At 48.1% G+C, this 14,704-nt stretch overlaps 1 long non-coding RNA gene across 1 annotated transcript in view; it reads left to right on the forward strand.

The window, feature by feature from the left end:
• LOC138794468 (uncharacterized) overlaps positions 1-14,704 on the forward strand; it is a 105,896-nt gene that overhangs the window by 51,673 nt on the left and 39,519 nt on the right. The window contains exon 4 of the long non-coding RNA XR_011363450.1: positions 14,036-14,158. This is a non-coding gene — a long non-coding RNA (uncharacterized lncRNA). The remainder of the gene's footprint in view (positions 1-14,035; positions 14,159-14,704) is intronic.

Here is a 14,704-nt window from a genome sequence, read left to right on the forward strand (position 1 = left end):
GATCGGCCTGAGAGATTCCACCCTGAGAGGATCTTTATTTTTTTGAGGGATTAACACTATTTGTGAATCCCTCATGGATTCTGGGAGTATGCCATTACCACAGGATTCATTAACTGTCTGTAACAGTATTGGCATTAGAAGATCCGAGAATTCTCTATAAACCTCGAAAGGAAGCCCATCTGACCCGGGGGCCGAACCTGATCTAAAACTAAAAAGGGATTCTTTAAATTCCTCCAAGGTAAATGGTTTATTCAACTCCTCCCTGGCTTCGGGAACAAGCCTGGGAACCCCTATCTGGTTCAAAAAGTCCCGTACCGCCCTTTTATCATAAGATCCCTGGGATTGATAGAGCTCACTATAGAAATGAAAGACAATATCATTGACTTCCTCAGGATTTTGAGATAGTTTCCCCGCTTTATCGTACAAGGCCACTATCGGATTTCTGGCTTCCTGAACTGCCAGCATATTAGCCAACAGTTTCCCTGGGCGTCCGGCCTCCAAGAAGTATCTTTTCCCCTGGAAGAAAATTTTTTGTTGAGCCTTGTCTTTCAAGTAATTAGAGAGCTTGTCTTGGGAGGCCCTCAAGCCCGCAAAGTTTTTTTCTGAGTCATCTTCCACAACCCTTACTTCGGCCTGTCTCACCTCGTTCTCCAATTCTATTTCTGTCGCCCTAAATTTTTTCCTTCTAAAGCTGACCTCACTATATAATAATCCCCTAATGAAAGCCTTAAGGGAATCCCAAGCAAACCCAACCTGTGTTGATCCATAGTTAACCTCCCAAAAGAGCGCCACTTGCACCCTGATCCCCTCTTTATTATCCAACAAATTGAGCCAGTGAGCATTAAACCTTAAACATCTAGCAGGAGATGGTTTACACCAGGGACCCCTTACATTAACTGTAAACGGGGAGTGATCAGAAAGGGCCCTAGCATGGTAAGTCATTTTAGTAACCCACTTCAGCATCTTGTCATCACAAAATGCGAGATCAATACGAGAGGCCGCCTTAGCTGCCGGACTAAAGCAGGAGTAAACCGGCCTATCCCCATATAAGGATCTCCAAATATCCTTCCAGTTCATTTCACCAACTAGCCTATGCAATGGGGTCACTGATGGAGACTTAGACCTCATCTTCCCTCTCCTGTCTAGATAGTTATTCATAGGACAGTTAAAATCCCCACATATAAACAGGGGAATATTCCCCTTATTTAACACAAACTTAATTAAATCAAGTATGGTCTGGGAGGAGAATGGGGGAGGAACATAGAGACATGCGATAATCATCTCATGATTATATATTTTGCATTGTAAAAACACATACCTGCCCCTGGCGTCAATCTTTTTGTCCAGTAAGATAAAGGGAATCCTATTATGGACCAAAACAGAGACGCCACTTGAATAATTAGATAATATAGAGTGATAACTTAAGTTAGCCCATCTGCGCTTTAACTTACTTACAGACTCTGCTACGCAATGAGTCTCGGCTAAACATACAACCGCAGAAAGATGCTTCAATATTAAGTCAAAAACCGCACATCTCTTCCTGACCTCCCCCAGACCCCTCACATTCCAAAAAAACAATTTTAAAACATCAGCCATACTTCATACAAAAAAAAAAAAGGGAACAACCCTCCCCTTCTCTCTCCACCCCCCCCCCGCCCCCCAACCCCCAAATATCCGACCTTGACCATAAGACCAGATTCTCTCCTAGTCACCCTTTATCCACCCCCCTACAACCTCCCCCCCCCGCCTCCGGCCAGCAAAGTTTACAGCATATCAAACACCCAGTCCGTCCAGCCAAGCTGCAGTGTCCTGTGGAACTGTAAAAAAATGAACTGAGTTATTATGCACAATCCGCAACTTTGCTGGAAAAATCAATGAAAAAGGAAGTTTAGCCTGATGCAGTCTCTGCTTAATGACCCTAAATGATTGCCGCTTCTTTTGAGTCTCCCTGGCAAAGTCAGGATATAGCGCAATGCGTGATCCATTAAACGAAGTTTCTCCTTTCTGCCTGGCCAGCCTCAAGAGAGTATCCCGATCCTTAGAGAGAACCAACTTCACCAAAATAGTCCGGGGAGGGCCGCCAGGAGGTGGAGCCTTCGATGGGACACGATGGGCCCTCTCGAGCCCAAAAAGGTGAGAAAAATTATCCTTGCCAAATAAGTCCAACATCCATCTTTCACAAAAACCAATCACATCACCAGCTTCCACCCCTTCAGGAAAACCAATCAGCCGAACATTCGCCCTTCTAGGTCGATCCTCAAGGTCTACAATTTTACCGGAAATGTTAGAAATAGTGGCCGTGTTCTCTTTAACTTTCATTCTAAGGTCCTGCAACTCTTTATCCATTTTTGGAAATTCCACTTCCAGTAACTCTACTTTCTCCTTCATCTTATTCAAGTCATTCTTAATAAAAGACACATCAGCTGAGAGGGCACCAACAGTAGTGTTTAGGTCCCCTAGGGATTTAGCACATTTTTTAACTTCCTTAAGGATAGTGTCCAACACCTCCGAGGAGACCGGCATATTCAAAACCTCCTCCTCTCTCCCCCCTTCAGCCAGTATCTCAAACCTGGAGCCACCAGGAGATACCGCCCCCTCAAGATCTACATTCCGTTTAACAGGTGTAGCTTTATTATTCATGCCGGGAGACTTAAGGAATTTGTCCATTTTAGGATCAGATCCAGAGTCTTTGGTGTTGCGGACCCCAGACTTCTTAGCCTGGGATTTGGACATAGTGGACACGGAGACACAACTTTCAAAAGAAAGACAATCCGGGACCTCTATCAGCTGGCCTCTCCACTTGACCGGCCCTGGCAAACCGCATAAAACACAGTTATTTTAAAAGTCACAAAAACAGAGGCCAGGTGTTATGTGCAGGACTAAGTATTCCAGGAACAAAACAACCATATCTTACCATGGCCACCAAAAAACAGAGGGAACCAAGAGTGTGGTATGTAGAGAGCAGAACACAAAGTCACAGTCACCCGATTTTTGGAGATAGATCTGGTAGATGATCCTACACATGTAAGAGATTTGAAAATTTATAAGGCACTCTACTGCCAGAGAACATAAAGGCAGCGGAGTCATCTCTTCCTTATTAGCAATTTAGCAAAAATATGCATAAACTGAGAAGCAGTCCCAGTAACAAAAAAACATTGCAGCCTTTCATGAGCGGCCAGTCAACCATATGGGGTCAAAAGGACTCAGAGAGGGGGGGGAACAACCCAGGCGCCAAAGCCCGCTGGGGGGAGGGGGGGGGCGGAGGGCAGGAGGAGGCAAGGGAAGGACGCCATCCCAGCGGCGAACGCAGCGGATCCCCAGACGGCCGGGGCGCATGACTAAGCGACCGCGTCACCCGGCTCCAACGCGCCCGCCACCAGCGCCAAACCAAACACATCCACCCGCCGGTGGGGATAGGGTGTGTTGCTCTGATGTTCCTGTGCAGTCTAGTCTTGTTCTCCACCTTCAGGAGACAAGTTCTGAGTCTATTCCCTGCCCCATAGGGGATAGGTTGGGTGTTTGTCCTCTCTCCCTGCTAAGAGAGAGGCCTGCGTGTGCTCTGCTGCTCCAGTCCACTGGCTGTGTTCCTGTCTCAAGTCTCAAGATTCTCATCTGGGTGTCGATTCTTCAGTCATTCTTCAGTTCCTCTCATCATCATCTTCTCTAATCATCAACAGCAAGTATTTCATTCAAGTCTCTTTCCACCCAGCATCTCAACTTCAGTTTCACTACTACTCCCATCATTCAGCACGCTACTCTCACAGCCTATTGCAGCATCACCCATTACTCTGCTTTATTCAAGTCTGCCTTAGACCCGGTTGCATCCGGAGAGACTGTTGCTACTAGTTACCACCGTTACAATAAATATACAACTACCATTGTTTCTGAACCATGGCGTTGGTGTGATAATTGGTGCCCTGACTAAGGACAACGAAGAATCGCATGCCCAGTATTCCCGCATGGTCAGGAGCCCGGTTTCCAGCTGTATCACCCTCGTGCCTACACCGTGACCACATTATCCTACTGCTGCCCCGGTTCCTGCCCGTTATCGCCATCTATACTGCGGAGTGGCCCCTAGGGGCCAGGGCATAGCATAAAGAAGATCTCAAAAAACATTAGTCATCGTATGGTACAATTCAATATTGTTAGAAGAGTATATTACACACCGGAATTTTTGTTTAAGATAAAGAAGCGAGATACGTCAGAGTGCTTGAGATGTGGCAGGGAGCAGGCGGGATGGTTACATCTGATGTGGGAATGCCCTCACATACAGGAGTATTGGATGAGTGTGTTTCAGAAGATGGAAAAGGATATAGGCATTAAGGGTCCGTTCTCGCCTGCCACATGTCTGCTAGGTGAAGATTCACACTATATAGGGGTAAAAAAAAAGGAAAGAAATGAATGAGAGTCTTTTTGTGGCAAGGCTGCAAATAGTTAAAAAATGGATGTCAACATTACCTCCAACAATCAAGGAATGGGAGAATGCAATTACACTGTTTAGGAAATATGTAGGATGAGGTGGTTTTCCTTTTTTTTTTTTTTTTCCGGACTGGGGGGGGGGGGGGGGGGGGGGGGGAGGGGAAAGGATAATTGGGTAACAATGGTTAGAGGAATGCTTGTAGAAAGTTATAAGATGAAGATTAAATGTCATATGTAACAGGGGGTGATCCCTCTGGGGCACGAGTGGTATAACGGCTAGTTAGAATGGGAGTTAGGCGTTAGTTGGAAGGGAGGGCTGGGTTGGGGGGGGGGGGAAGTCCCCCCGGCGGTGGACGCATAGGTAAAATATAAGAGAAGTAAAGGTGGGAAAAAGGAGAGAAGATAGGATAATGGTCCAAAAAGTAATGAGAAGTATGAGGAACTCGGCTGGTCTGGGTTGAGTAATCAGCCAATGGTGCTATATGACAAAGTAAAGATCCTTATAGAAAGGAATAACAGAAATTCACTACCAGTTTGTGTGGAAATGGAAGTGGTGAGTCCGATATTATAGATATGGGATAAACCACAAGTGCGTGTGTTGTGTTAAACTTTACCTCTGGGGCGGAAAATGCCATTCAGCTGGCTTGGATGCCCTGGAGAGGGCTGGGTGATGACTGAAATAAGAAGGTAGTGTAAAACTGGCTGTTTTCTTAAATATGGTATGACAAGGTATAATTCTATTCGGAAAGAAAGCAGGAGGAAGGATGAAAAGAAGAATTTGGTTGTGCATTGATGGCTCTCCAGTTGTATTGGCACTGTGCGGCACTGCTGGGGATATCACCCGGCACCCTAGCCTAGGATAGTTAGGGCAGATAGAGTAGTTGGCAGATAGGGAAGAAGACTACGGGATTAGTATGGAAGATAACGTATTTTGGGCGCTCGGGTACCGGAGGGGTTACCCCTCTGAAGAAGATAACTGTGTATAAATGTTATGTACCTGGAATCTCTTATTCCCAATGTTGGGGTTGGGGTAATGGAGGTAAAGAAATAAGGAAAATTGTATTGGGATTATATTGGCATCCTTCTATACCTTTCTTTTTTATTATTGTATTATAGAGGAAAATAAAGATAAAGTTTAAAAGAAAAAGATTGCCTCGCGTCACCGAATACAGTACTGCGCATGCGTCGACCGCGTACCATCACACTCAGCGCTCCACCAGTGATAAAGATGGCCGCGTAGTTCCGGACCAAGACATGCGCCACATATGCTGCAATGAATTACCTCTCATTTAACCCCCAAAATGACATATATGTTCATAACAAATATTCACCGCGTGCGCACTCATCATATAGCAAGATCTCATTTTGCAAGTAATAGAACGCCACGCACAATAACCTTGTTCACGTCAAGAAATTTAGTCAGTAAAGTAGCAGCACCAAGATCTAAAGCTGAAGCAAGAGGTCCATACGCATACGTGGTATCAACCCCACAGGACTTGGTTGTCCTGTAGGGAGGTAATTCACCATGTACTAATAAGGTGTATAGTCCCCAAAATACTGCAACGGCGGTGATCAGCGCTTATATACTAATCACTGTGCTACACAAAAGTCCCCACATAAATATTTCATAGTATCATAATGGTAGAGTTTATGGCCAAATACTACGTCCTCATGATAAATTGAACGACCCATATACATTCGTAAGTATAATTTTTAAGCAGTCATCACCTGCAAAAAAAATCCATACATTGTAGGCATTTGTTATATCTTAAACACACGGATATGACACCACATACACGCATTTCTTCCAAGAAATGAAGTTTAAAGGGGTAGTGCGCCAAAAAAACATTTCTTTCAAATCAACTGCTGCCATGAAGTGCCAGAGATTTGTAATTTACTTCTATTAAAAAATCTCAAGCCTTCCAGTACTTATCAGCTGCTGTGTGTCCAGCAGGAAGTGGTGTTTTCTTTCCTGTCTGACACAGTGCTCTCTGTTGCCTCCTCTGTCCATGTCAGGAACTGTCCAGAGAAGGAGCAAATCCCCATAGAAAACCTCTCCTGCTCTCCAGGCTGGAAATAATACCACTTCCTGCTGGGCATACAACAGCTGATAAGTACTGGAAGGCTTGAGATTTTTTAATAGAAGTAAATTACAAATCTCTGGCACTTCATGGCAGCAGTTGATTTGAAAGAATTTTTTTTTGGGTGCACTTCCCCTTTAAGTAGCGGTGCTCATATCCAAAGGGTAGAACAGAAGGTCCTTGTAACATGTGCAACTAACATCCAATAGAATCAAAAAGAATTATTTGTATATATAATAGATGTGTATACCTCCACAAGCACAGCGGACCTACAGCGACTCTCCTCCACATGCGACCACAAGTAGTACATCCATATACAAAAAAATGAATAAACAATAATAATATAACAATGGATAACTACGTAAGGCACTATAGTCAGGCAACAGCTTATCAAGAAATCTTCGAGAATATGTTGGATAAACAATTATGAACACAGCTCCAATAATCAGAGTCCAGCGTCTAACATCAATTCGGCTCTCGTAATAGGAGTCCCATAAAAGTAAAATGGTTCTGATGACAAGGGCCTGGTCACATAACTTCTTCATAGTCCTCTCCTGGTCCCTGATGCCTCCTGCCGTACCCCCTCAACCTGCGGCACCCTGCTCTAGAGGGAGGACAGAGGGTCGGTGCTGGCTAATGTTACATCATCTCAGGGGAAGGGGGGCCTCGGGGGGGAGGGGGGGGGGTGCTGTTGATGCGCTGCGAGAGGCGCTGTTGATTTGGTGAGTTCGGTGAGTTTGTGTGGTGCCCAGCCTGCCTGGTCCTGGAATTGGCCCTGGTCAGGATACACAGAGCCTGGTGGTTTGCTGTATATGAGGCTGCATGGCCATATAATGCACAATATGCAGTATAGATATATATAGTTTTATTATTGTTCTGGGTTATTCAGTCAGACTCCTGGTGGTGGCATTCCAGTCTTTCATGTGACAGTATTAGTGACATGTCTATAGAGCAGGATCACACACCATACAGTAAGGCCAGGCCTTGTATTATTGCCCCTTTGGCCCTTTCAGCCTCTGTATAAAAAGACTGTAATGCACAGACAGCTGTAATAGCCAACATCCCATCTTCACCTGATATCAAAGAAGATTCTCAGACTTATTGTCCATTAAATGCTATTTATTACATGATTATTACATGAAGCCATACCTCCCAAGTGTCCCTCTTTTGGAGGGACCAGGGATGCACGATGCACCGAAATATCGATACTACTATCCATATTTCAGGCAAAAAACCTGTGTCACAGGTCACAGCAGCACAGAGGATGTCAGGAGAGGAGGGTGCTGATCTTATAGGGGAGGTCACAGCAGCACAGAGGATGTCAGAAGAGGAGGGTGCTTATCTTATAGGAGACTTTACAGCAGCACAGACGATGTCAGGAGAGGAGGGTGCTGATCTTATAGGAGAGTTTACAGCAGCACAGAGGATGTCAGGAGAGGAAGGTGCTGATCTTATAGGAGAGGTCACAGGGTCACAGCAGCACAGAGGATGTCAGGAGAGGAGGGTGCTGATCTTAGAGGGGAGATCACAGGGTCACAGCAGCACAGAGCATGTCAGGAGAGGAGGGTGCTGATCTTAGAAGGGAGATCACAAGGTCATAGCAGCACAGAGGATGTCAGGAGAGGAGGGTGCTGATCTTACAGGGGAGGTCACAACAGCACAGAGGATGTCAGGAGAGGAGGGGACTGATTCTATAGGAGTGGTCACATGGTCTCAGAGGATGTCAGGAGAGGAGGGTGCTTATCTTATAGAAGAGGTCACAGCAGCACAGAGAATGTCAGGAGAGGAGGAGGGGCTGATCTTATAGGGGAGGTCACAGGGTCCCAGCAGCACAGAGGATGTCAGGAGAGGAGGGTGCTGATGTTATAGGAGAGGTCCCAGCAGCACAGAGCATGTCAGGAGAGGAGTGTGTTGATGTTATAGGGGAGGTAACAGCAGCACAGAGGATGTCAGGAGAGGAGGGTGCTGATGTTATAGGGGAGGTCCCAGCAGCACAGAGCATGTCAGGAGAGGAGTGTGTTGATGTTATAGGGGAGGTAACAGCAGCACAGAGCATGTCAGGAGAGGAGTGTGCTGATGTTATAGGGGAGGTCACAGCAGCACAGAGCATATCAGGAGAGGAGTGTGCTGATCTTATAGGGGAGGTCCCAGCAGCACAGAGGATGTCAGGAAAGGAGCGTGCTGATCTTATAGGGGAAGTAACAGCAGCACAAAGGATTCAGGAGAGGAGGGTGATGGTCTTTTATTAGGCCCCGCCCCCTTTCCCCCGTCAGGATTCATTAAGAGGCGCACGCCTCTTAGTGAATCCGGTTGGCCGGGCGCTCAAATCTGTGACCGACATACGACATCTACACCTGCTTCCAGCAGGTGTAGATTTTGATCATGAGGCGCGGAAGGAGGACACTACCACACAAGCTCCACCAGCCCTCCCATCGGGGAGCGCGGTGTACGGGAGGCGTACAACAGGAAGAACGGGGCTGGCAGCGCAGCGATGCAGGACTGAGGTCCCTCCTCCATCTTGTACCAGTGCAGTTATTCACCCAGGAGATCCCGGGTTACTTGTATTCTGCTCACATCGGGGATGTGTGCCGCACTGCACCCACAACAGCCCGGAACTTAGTGTGGGGGAAGGAGGGAAAGCACCGGGATGATGTGACCTGTACAGGCCCGCTTCTGCCATGAGGCGAAATGAGCATTCCGCCTCAGGCGGCAGATTTTGTGCTCCTGCAGGGGGCGGCATAATGTTACTCTGCTGTCATTTTTGTTAAGTTTCACTTAACAAAAATGACAGCAGCCGTGCAGCAGCTCACCTGTCCATAGCCGGCCCGCCGCCCGCGCTCACGTGCTCCACACGTCCTGATGGGCTCCTGCGACGTCACTCAGCAGCACTCCTGGGTTACTTGGCTGTGGTGAGTGGCCGGAGTCGTCGGTGTTCGTGCTGCGGCGATCGCGTCTCTGTGGGGGGTTCGGGGCCTGCTGCGGGTGGGTGCGGGGGTTCGGGGCTTGCTGCGGGTGGGCGCGGGGGTTCGGGGCTTGCTGCGGGTGGGCGCGGGGATTCGGGGCTTGCTGCGGGTGGGCGCGGGGTTTGAGGCCTGCTGCGGGTGGGCACGGGGGCTCAGGGCTTGCTGCGGGTGAGTGCGGGGGTTTGAGGCTTGCTGCGGGTGGGCGCGGGGGTTCGGGGCTTGCTGCGGGTGGGCGGGGGGTGTTCGGGCGCTAGTGAGGGGGCGGCCGCCTGAGGTTTGCCTCAGGCGGCAGAGACCCCAGAATCGGCCCTGGACCTGTATATAAGCTTCATCCCGGTGACTTTTCCACCCTCCCTGTACTCTCGCCAGAGCTGCTATCCTATGTGCAGCCGCTGCTGGTAGAAGAGGATGCGGCTCCTGCTGACCCGGCTGTCCTAGCAGTGGTGGCCCTCTTACTGGTAGCCATGTAGCCAGCACTCCATTTCTGTGAGCCTGTGATGGATAGGAGACCTCCGAGCACATGGAGAAGAGCCTGGCTGTCTGTGGTGTCCATCACCGCAGCCTCAGGGGAGATTCAGCATGGGGCTGTGCCCGCAGAGTGGTGGACCTGCCAGATCAGTACCAGGTACACAGGTAGTAAAAGTTATGCAAACTGGAAAGTCACAGCTTGCAGAGCTACAAACTGTGGCTCTCAGGTTTGCATAACTACAACCACCATCTTATGCCAATTATAAGGCATGATGATAGTAGTAGTAGTAGTATTTCTTCACTATTCCACAACTAGGTACAGGGAGGCAGGGAAGTAAGAATAGCTAGGGATAGAGGGCGAAGAGTGAGTGGAGATTGAAGTGGGAGGGAGACTTGAGTGTAGTGAGGCATGCTGGGAGTTGTAGGCACTGACAAGTATTTAAATAGGAAGAACAAGCTGCAAGAATCAGCTGTAAGATATCAGTGTGTGGTGGGCGGTGACAGCAGCCAGACTGGGCATAAAATAGACAGAAAGGAAGCCACTATTGAGTCCTTAAAGGAGTTATCCAGCGCTACAAAAACATGGCCACTTTTCCCCTACTGTTGTCTCCAGATTGGGCGGGGTTTTGAAACTCAGTTCTATTGAAGTAAATGGAATAATTGCAAACCGCACCTGAACTGGAGACAACAGTAGGGGGGAAAGTGGTCATGTTTTTGTAGCGCTTGATAACCCCTTTAATGTGCACACTTGCTTGCCCTGTATAACGGTTTCCTGGACAGGGAACAAATCCCTGAGAGGATGCTGGACTCCTATATCACAGTGATCCCTAAACCGGACAAGGATCCCACTGACTGCGCAAGCTATCGCCCTATATCCCTCCTAAACGCTGATCTAAAAATTTTTACCAAATTACTGGCAAACAGGCTGGGGGCCCTTCTGCCGAGTCTTATTGATAAGGACCAAGTGGGCTTTGTGATTAACCGACAGGCGGGGGACAATACAAGGAGGACGATAGACATAGTAGAGATCCTTAATAGAACTAAGTCTTTGGGTCTTCTGCTCAGTCTTGATGCAGAAAAAGCCTTTGATAGGCTAGGCTGGCCGTTTCTTGAGGCCACTTTATCTGCTTTTGGTGTCTCTGGACCGTTTCTTGCGGCCGTCTCGTCCTTGTATTCTTCCCCCTCAGCCGAGGTCCGATTGCTACACGCCATGTCTCCGCGTTTACAAATCCAGAATGGGACTCGGCAGGGATGCCCCCTGTCCCCTCTACTATTCCTGCTGTGTATTGAACTGCCACGCAGATTAGACTCAACCCTGACATCCAGGGGGTCCTTGTCCGGGATAGGGAATTCAAATTGTCCCTGTTTGCGGACAACATCCTGCTGACTGTACGCAATCCCCTGACGTCCTTGCCCTGCCTACATAACCTTTTAACTACTTATGGAGAACTGTCTGGATATAAAATAAATACTACAAAGACTGAAGCCCTCCCAATAAACCTCCCCCCTAGACAATTAGACAACTTGAAGGCGAGTTACCCCTACAAATGGAAAGATCACAGCATCAGATATCTAGGTACCAACATTACCCCATCGTTTTCATCGTTATTTCGACATAATTTTACACCACTCTTCCGTGAAGTGACTGCTCTCCTGTCTAAGTGGACTGCCCTCCCCCTGTCCCTGCTGGGCCGAGTGGCGGCGATGAAAATGTCCATTCTCTCGAAATTATTGTATCTGTGGGAGACACTGCCAATTCCTAACTCCAAAACTTAAAACCACTGCAGGAGGGCTCGGGGTGCTTGATTTACAGAAATATTACTGGGCGGTCCACCTTAGACGCATACCAGCATGGTCCTCCCTGCTCCCTTACACAAAATGGATGTTCCTTGAACGGCTTTGGCTAGCCCCTCATCACACTAGTAGCCTTCTATGAAACCCTGTGCAACCTACCACTGAGAGGGATCTGCTGGGTCCCATGCGCCTGACGATCCGGGTCTGGGAGGAGACAAACACTTTATCATCCCTCAAAACACCACACTCTCTCCTGTCTTCTTTCCTATATAACCCATCTATCCCGCTGAGTATGCTGGCGGAGGAGATAGGCCCTTGGTTGCAAGCAAAATTATTTCACTACGCGGATGTGGTGGACCCCCTCCAGAGGTCTCTCCTCCCCTTCCAGAAACTCAGGGAAAAATTTAGTCTCCCCCTCCGAGCATTTGGCTTCTATGAAGCTATAGCTCAATATAAGGCGATAGTGTGTCCGACGGATAGGTTCCCCAAACCCTCCCCATTTGAATGGCTATGCAAGACAAGTGCTTCCAGCAGTGGCTTAATCACATCCATTTATGACATGCTTACTCGGTCGCCTGACGCAGAGCCCATCAAATTCTCCTATATGACCAAATGGGAATCATACTTACACAGAGAGCTGCCTTATGAGGTGTGGCAGGTGGTGTGGTCGCAGGCATCGAAGTCATCCCAATGTGTTAGTTACAAAGAGAATCAGTATAAGATTTTGATGCACTGGTACCATACCCCAGACCTATTGCACAAGCTGTTCCTTCAGGTGACAGACACTTGTTGGCGATGTGAGACGCAGAGAGGTACCCTGTTCCATGTCTTTTGGGAATGCGAGAGGTTACAACATTACTGGAGGGAGGTAAAAGAGGTGGTTCGAGCTGTACTTGGGACAGACATCCCGCTTGACCCGTTGGTATATCTCTTGAACATCCCCCCTAAGACCCTTGGTAAAAACTCCTCTCGGCTTCTATTACATATTTTGACTGCAGCAAAATGTGTCATAGCGGCAGCCTGGAGGTCCACGGCATCCCCCCACGACAGGCATTTATAAATAAGCTGCTGGATGTAAGGAGAATGGAGTTCCTCTCTGCCCTCAACAAAAACACAGTCGAGAAATTTAACCAGATCTGGGATCCATGGGACGCTCTGTACACTAGACCCCTTCCCCCCACCCTAATGTGTTACCCCAAGTTTTTTGGTTTTGTGTGTTTGGTTACAGTTTAATGTTCATAGTTGAGGCCTACTCGAGACATGCCTATTGGATACCATGCTATACTTATTTTATGCTAGAATTTGATGTGCAATCTTCCTACACAAGGCCCTGCGTCTCTTCCAGTTCCGATCTTCTTGGAAACACTGAGGAACCCTATCACTGTGGAACTTACGCAGGTGGCTGTTTTAAAATGGTGTGGATGTATACTGCTGCAATGTATTGGTATGTGCTCGAGATACCCTGGTGGTCTTGTTATTGTTATAATAATGGAAAAATCTTATAAATAAACAGTTTACAAAAAAAAAAAGGAGGTCACCCCTCGTGCTGGGGTGACAGGCTCCTGACCCCCCGTTACAGCCCCCTATACTCACCTGATCCCGCCGGGTCCCGCTTCCTGATCCGGTCGGGTCACGGAGATATCAGCTCCTGAAGCCCTGCGTGCGCGCTCACAGGAGAGTCCGATGTTCATAGACAATGAATGGGGAGTCCAATGCTCCGTCATTCTCTATGGGCATCGGACTCTCCTGTGAGCGCGCACGCAAGGCTTCGGGAGCTGATATCTCCGTGACCCGACCAGATCAGGAAGCGAGACCCGGCGGGATCAGGTGAGTATAGGGGGATCTAACAGGGGGTCGGGAGCCTGTCACCCCGACACGGTGGGTTACAGGTCCTCTTTAAGCTTTCTAATTGTAAGCCCATAGCAACCAATCACAGCTCAGCTTTCATGTTCCCAGAGCAATGTGAGAAATGAAAGCTGAGCTGTGATTGGTTGTTATGGGTCTCTTGCTATAAAACAGCACAATACATTTCCCTTAGGAGCCTGTAGCAACCAATCACAGCTCCCCTTTCACTTTACCAGGGCAAATAATATGTGAAAGCTGAACTGTGATTGGTTGCTATGGGCCTCTTGCTATAAAACAGCACAATGCATTTCCCTTAGTAGCCCATAGCAACCAATCACAGCTCCCCTTTCACTTTACCAGGGCAAATAATACGTGAAAGCTGAGCTGTGATTGGTTACTATCTGGAAACAAGGACGCTGTGTGATAAATCTACCGAGACCCCAACGGGTGTTTTTGTCTTGGCAGCGTATAGTCCTACAGCCAGTGGCAGAGGGAAGAGCTGGAGAAGGAGAGTGACCAGCAGGGGGCGCTCCTGTGTGCCGTCCACCATGGTTGTAGTCCCTTTCCTCCTCACCTCACACAATAACGGTGAGTACGGCAGAGCGGCCATCTTTGGGGGGGCAGAGCTGACAGGTACAGTGTAAGAGAGGTGGTGTATGGAGTTTTTAGTGTCCCACATTATAATTTTTACACACTTACACCCTTGGACGCCTTGCTCCAATGTATAGTGACATATAAAATTCTGGTTTATAATAAATTCCCCCTATGTCTATTTTCTTAACAAGAAGAACACATTTTTTGCAAAAAAAAACACATTTATTTAAGTTTTTAAATCATTCGCTGTCGGCGGTCGGGATGTCCCTCGGAGCGTGCTGTGGTGGTGGCGGCGGGGAAGCCGCTGAGCACTTTCTTGGAGATGATGGCCAGGCATTTCCTCAGCTCCTCGGTACTGGTGAAGCATCGCAGGATCAGTCTGATGCTCTGTAGGAAGCCGATCAGCATCCTGCTGGTGGTTATAGTCCAGGACAATGTCGCACTCGCTGTGATTGCTTGCAGATCGCTGATGCTGATGGTGGAAATCCACGTGATCCGCTCACCGGCAGTAGTAGTGGTGATCCAGGTGGCTGTGGTCAT

Source organism: Dendropsophus ebraccatus, chromosome 6 (genome assembly GCF_027789765.1).
Source record: "Dendropsophus ebraccatus isolate aDenEbr1 chromosome 6, aDenEbr1.pat, whole genome shotgun sequence".
In the NCBI taxonomy this organism is placed as follows: Eukaryota; Metazoa; Chordata; class Amphibia; order Anura; family Hylidae; genus Dendropsophus; species Dendropsophus ebraccatus.